Below are 6,643 nucleotides of genomic sequence, written 5' to 3'. Positions count from 1 at the left end.
CCAAATGAAGATTCCTGCCAGTCAAAAGGTACCACCACAGAAAGGTCTTGCTGCCGAAGAAGTGCCCAGGCTGCCCCAACAACTGTTCCTTGTGACAGGGAACAATGCTATAAATTTAGGTTGCAAGGTATAAAAGATTTTTTAATGCCACAAAGAAGCCAAAACAGCTGGCCGGGCGACCAGAGGAAACCCCTGTTCCTGCCGCAGTCCGCAAAGGGGAACAGAAACAGCACTTATTTTACCCTCCTTTGCCACCTCCCCCCCAAAGTCATGTCATCAGTCCATTGGTGGAGATTTCATGGGCTGCATCCTGCTTGGTTCCCTCTTCGCGGGCCAGCTCTGGGTTTGTTCCTCCTTTCGCGGACCATCTCCGTTGTTGGGGGGTGTCCACCAATAATTTTAAAGTCATTAGTCTCTATTAGGCCGTGGTTCTGGAAACTTCCATCAGGATGACGGTTGATCACCCGGACTCCTCGTGGCCGACCCCTCCGTATTGCTCCCCATTAATATGCTTAGAACAAACAGCTTCAAGGTACAATGTGCTAAATCATCATTGCATTGTGGTTAATCAGTTTGCAGCTTACAGAACTTGTGGTTAGGCATTGCATAACACTCTAACTTGTGATTCCAACAAAGCAGTTAACACAATATAATAGCTTTATTAACTCTTTCTTTCATTTGAACAGCAAATTTCTTTAGGTCACTTATAACAATCTCCCCTCCTAATTTCCTCGTAAATTTGCTGGTCAAATTCAATTACTTCCTCTCTGGCTACTTCTAAAAGAGAGGCTTGATCTTCACTGGAAGCCTTCCCACTCATGTCTTCATATTGTTGTTTTACTGTCATTAACTGCACCGTTTCAATTCTACCCTTAACAAATTTCATAACTTTATTAAGAATGCATGGTCCAAAAATTAGTGAAGCGAATAACATTATCAGAGGACCTGCTAGGGTTGAGACCAAAGTTGTTAACCAAGGGAACTGACTATGCCAGTTATCCAGCCAGCTCGGTGGAGTTTCCTTTTCTCTCTTTCTTTGTAATATCCCTTCGCGCAGTTTGGTCATAGATTCCTTAATGATTCCTGAGTGGTTTGCATAGAAGCAACACTCTTCTCCTAGGGCCACACATAAACCTCCTTGCTGCAGAAACAGCAAGTCCAACCCTCGTCTATTTTGCAAGACTACTTCTGAAAGAGAATTAAGAGAAGTTTCTAAATACGAAATCGATTTTTCGATTCTGTCCAAATCCTCATCTACTGCTGCCCTCAGGGTAGTCAATCCATGACCATGTGTCCTAGTTAGGACAGCTGAGATCAGTTCATCATGGTGGGTGTAACCCAAAACTGTATTCTATAGCCTTCCATGTCATTTCCCAGAAACTAGACTATTGTTGTCAATAGACTATTCGCACCCTCTGCCCATAGAGCATGGTGGGTGTAACCCAAAACTGTATTTCTATAGCCTTCCATGTCATTTCCCAGAAACTAGACTATTGTTGTCAATAGACTATTCGCACCTTCTGCCCATAGAGCCTGACTCCTCAGGCTATAAACTAGGTGTTAAGAGGCCTGTGAGATAGGAGGATGTTTCTGTCCTCACACCCTTTGTGAACTCCCCGCCCTGAGGAGAATACCAAGCATTCCTGCCTGAACTGGAGGATATATAATCTTGGAGTTTTGGAACATTTTTTCAACCCACTCGTGGGATCCAGAGGACGGCTGCATCTCATCGCTCTTAACCAGACTTAGACCACCACTGGACTGCGATCACCAGTTCTGGCCAGACTGCAGCAGCTCTCCCACCAGCAGGTTCTTCCCCTCTCCCTTTACTTTGGACTCAAACAGGGCCCAAGGAACACCACTTTGTTCAGGCCCCAGGGTACTGGGTTACACATTTGGGTTTTTGTGGGTTGAGACCAATTGTTTGTTTGTATTATTGTACTTACTGTATTATTTTAATAAATTGTTATTCTGACTTATAATCTCTCCTTTGAGTTGGGTTCATTCCCCCTGCTGGTTAACTTTTAAACCAGCACATTTTGGCGCCCAAACGTCGGGCAGAGAGAGAGAAGTCAGAATCACAATTTCATTTGAAGCATTTGTCTATTTGAATATAGAAACTCCCTGATCACCATGTTGTTTGATGCACTCACATGGATGTTGTATTTGAGCCTGTTCATATTTCCACAGATGGCGTATTATTTGCCTGTTTTGATGCTCTCTTTAAGACCAGGGAGAGGGATCCAAATTGCTTTATTAGTATATTATGTTTATGTCATTCTAACATCAGAAGCAATGAGTTTCATTGTAAATGTGTATTCAGTCCTGTTTGCCTGTCCTGGTTTGGGTTGCTACCTCTGGGGCCTCATTAAAAATCGTACCCAGCTTTTTGGGGGAACAGGGGTGGATGGTTTCCAGCCTCCCACCTCCTTCTTCCCCTTCAGACCTGCTAAAACAGTTTTTGAAAATATTGAGTTCCCTTTTGATGTTAAGGACAGCATAATGTTATTGTTAGTGTTGCTCTGTCTGCTCTGTACTGTGTACACCATGTTTAGGGTCAGAAAAGTGCCTTTTAGGGAGGTTGGTTGGACACCTGCCCTGGGAGCAGATAATGCTGAGTGGCACGGGAAGTGGGAGGACATCAGCCAGTATTTGGAAAAGTTTTCTCCTCCAATGATCTGGAAATTCACCCCTGAACAACTGCAGGATCCTGTTAGCATGATAAGACTGGTGAAGGAAAAATGCTCTGGCAGCTCCAGAGATGGCCAGCTCACAGCAACCTGCTGGGCCCTGGCCACTGCCTACCGGGCACTGCTTGACATGATACAGCACTGTCAGGGCGAGGAGAGAAGGACCAAATCCGCAGACACCACGTCCACCCAAACCACAGCTGAGTCAGAGGGAGAAAGAAATGAACCAACCAGCACCGTGTCCACACAAACCATCGAGGAGCCAGAAGAACAAGCAAAACCAATAGCAGTCGCCCCTGTCCAGAAAAGGAAATCAAAGACTAAATCAGTTCGCATAGCAAATGATGACGAAGAGGCGGGACCTTCACATCCACCGGAGGAGACAGAGCCAGAAATAATCACTCGGTCCCTGTCCCTGGGTGAGCTACGTGAGCTCCGGAGAGAGTTCACACGACAGGCGAACGAGTCCATTCTGACCTGGCTGCTCCGAATCTGGGATGCCGCAGCTAACGATACGATCCTAGATGGGAGTGAAGCCAGACAGCTGGGATCCCTGTCTCGAGATGTAGTCATTGATCAGGGGATTGGAAGGAGGCAGGAAACTCTCAGCCTCTGGCGGCGACTGTTGTCCAGTGTGAGGGAGAGATACCTTTGCAAGGAGGACCTCCACGTACAGCAAGGACAGTGGAACACGATGGAACAAGGTATCCGGTGCTTAAGGGAGTTAGCTGTACTGGAGATAATCTTTTCAGAGGATGAAAGATTCCCTAAGAGTCCAGATGGCGTACAGTGCACCTCCCAAATGTGGTTAAAGTTTGCACGACTCGGGCCAGAAATGTATTCCCGCTACTTAGCAACGCTGCAATGGAGGGAGGGAGAGGACAAGGTGGGAGCATTGGTTAGCAAACTCAGGATTTATGAAGACACTGTCACCGCCCCATTACGAGCCCACGTCTCATCTGTGGAAACCAAACTGGCTGAACACGTCCGAAGCCTAGAAGAGAAAATTGAAGAGGGACACCAGAAGCTAAGAGAAGAAATTAAGGAAGGGATTTTCCATATCTCGCCAGGACGAACAAGAGTCTCTGCTATCAGGAGCCAGCGTTCCCCAGCTAAGGAGAGAAGGTACACTCCACGTAGCGATCTATGGTTTTACCTCCGTGAGCATGGAGAAGATATGAGGAAGTGGGATGGGAAACCCACCTCTTCCTTAGCAGCCCGGGTACGTGAACTGAAAAGAGGAACAAATACCATAAAGAACTCTTCAAGGGTAAACGTTGCTCCAGTCTCTCGTGGGCAAGACTCCAGACGGTACAGGAATGATGATACGTCTGATCCTCTTGAAGGGACCTCCAGGTCATACCCACAAGAAGAGCACAATGAGTACCATGACCAGGACTAGGGGTGCCCTGCCTCTAGCCAGGTAGAGGAGAGGGACAATCGAGTCTATTGGACTGTGTGGATTCGGTGGCCTGGCACATCAGAGCCACAAAGATATAAGGCTTTAGTGGACACTGGCGCACAATGTACATTAATGCCATCAAGATACGTAGGGGCAGAATCCATCTCTATTTCTGGGGTGACAGGGGGATCCCAACAGCTGACTGTACTGGAAGCTGAAGTGAGCCTGACTGGGAAGGAATGGCACAGACATCCCATCGTGACTGGTCCAGAGGCCCCGTGTATCCTTGGCATAGATTACCTGAGGAGTGGGTATTTCAAAGACCCAAAAGGACTTCGTTGGGCTTTTGGCATAGCTGCTGTGGAGATGGAGGAAATCAGACAGTTGAACACCTTGCCTGGTCTCTCAGAGGACCCCTCTGCTGTGGGACTGCTGAAGGTTGAAGAACAATTGGTACCGATAGCCACAGCAACAGTGCACCGTCGGCAATACCGCACCGACCGAGACTCTGTGACCCCTATACAAAAGATGATCCGTGAACTGGAGACCCAGGGGGTGGTCAGCAAGACTCGCTCACCCTTTAATAGCCCTATATGGCCAGTGCGTAAGTCCAGCGGAGAGTGGAGGCTGACGGTGGATTACCGTGGACTCAATGAAGTCACACCACCCCTGAGTGCTGCTGTGCCGGACATGCTGGAGCTCCAGTACGAGCTGGAGTCCAAGGAAGCCAAGTGGTATGCCACCATTGACATAGCCAATGCCTTTTTCTCCATTCCTTTGGCAGCGGAGTGCAGGCCACAATTTGCTTTCACTTGGAGAGGTGTGCAGTACACCTGGAATCGACTGCCTCAGGGGTGGAAACACAGTCCCAGCATTTGCCACGGACTGATCCAGACTGCACTGGAAAAGGGTGAGGCTCCAGAGCACCTACAGTACATTGATGACATCATTGTATGGGGGAACACAGCGGGCGAAGTCTTCGAGAAAGGAGAGAAGATAATCCAGATTCTCCTAAGAGCCGGTTTTGCCATTAAACGGAGTAAGGTCAAGGGACCTGCTCAGGAAATTCAGTTCCTAGGAGTGAAGTGGCAAGATGGACGCCGCCTAATTCCAATGGAGGTGATTAACAAAATAGCAGCCATGTCCCCACCAACCAGCAAGAAGGAAACACAGGCTTTCCTAGGCGCTGTGGGCTTTTGGAGGATGCATATCCCCGAGTATAGTCAGATTGTAAGCCCTCTCTACCTTGTGACACGGAAGAAAAATGATTTCCAGTGGGGCCCCGAACAACAACAAGCCTTTGAACAAATTAAACAGGAGATTGCCCATGCGGTAGCCCTTGGGCCAGTAAGGACAGGACAGGACGTGAAGAACGTGCTCTACACCGCAGCCGGGGAGAATGGCCCTTCTTGGAGCCTCTGGCAGAAAGTGCCTGGGGAGACCCGAGGACGACCGCAGGGATTCTGGAGTCGGGGATACAAAGGATCTGAAGCCAGCTATACACCAACTGAGAAAGAGATCCTGGCTGCCTACGAAGGAGTTCGAGCTGCCTCAGAAGTAATCGGCACCGAAGCGCAGCTCCTCCTGGCACCCCGACTACCAGTGCTGGGCTGGATGTTCAAGGGAAGAGTTCCTTCCACACATCATGCCACCGATGCCACATGGAGTAAGTGGATGGCTCTGATCACGCAGCGAACCCGGATAGGGAATCCTAATCGCCCTGGGATTCTGGAAATTATCACCAATTGGCCCGAAGGTGAGAGTTTCGGACTATCCTCTGAAGAAGAGGAGGAGAAGGTGACACGGGCTGAGGAGGCCCCACCATATGACAAGCTACCCGCAGATGAAAGGCGATATGTGCTCTTCACGGATGGCTCCTGCCGCATTGTAGGGACAAACCGAAAATGGAAGGCAGCTGTATGGAGTCCCACACGGCGAGTTGCAGAAGCGACTGAAGGACAAGGTGGGTCAAGTCAGTTTGCAGAGCTTAAAGCCGTTCAGTTGGCTTTGGATATAGCTGAACGAGAGAAGTGGCCAAGACTCTATCTCTACACTGACTCATGGATGGTGGCCAATGCTCTGTGGGGATGGCTGGAAAGATGGAAAAAGGCCAACTGGCAGCGCCAAGGGAAACCCATCTGGGCGGCGGAGATGTGGCAGGACATCGCTGGTCGGGTAGAGAAGCTGAGTGTGAAGGTCCGTCACGTAGACGCTCATGTAGGCAAGAAACGGGCTAATGAGGAGCATCATAACAACGAGCAGGCGGACCGAGCTGCCAGGATTAAAGTCTCTCAGGTAGATCTGGATTGGCAGCACAAAGGAGAATTATTTCTGGCTCGATGGGCCCATGACGCCTCCGGTCACCAGGGGAGAGATGCAACATACAGATGGGCTCGTGACCGAGGGGTGGACTTAACCAAGGACATTGTCTCACAGGTCATCCATGACTGTGAGACATGTGCTGCCATCAAGCAGGCCAAGCGGGTGAAGCCTCTATGGTATGGTGGACGGTGGTCAAAGTACAGGTATGGGGAAGCCTGGCAAGTTGACT

The 6,643-nt window shown here is 49.2% G+C and overlaps 1 pseudogene; it reads right to left on the bottom strand.

The window, feature by feature from the left end:
- Positions 1–6,643, bottom strand: part of LOC127474808 (uncharacterized) — a 1,366,245-nt pseudogene that overhangs the window by 1,049,429 nt on the left and 310,173 nt on the right.

This window comes from Manacus candei, unplaced genomic scaffold (genome assembly GCF_025592945.1).
Source record: "Manacus candei isolate 608988 ecotype Guabito, Panama unplaced genomic scaffold, ASM2559294v1 h1tg000045l, whole genome shotgun sequence".
In the NCBI taxonomy this organism is placed as follows: Eukaryota; Metazoa; Chordata; class Aves; order Passeriformes; family Pipridae; genus Manacus; species Manacus candei.
This window is presented reverse-complemented; position numbering and strand designations above follow the sequence as displayed.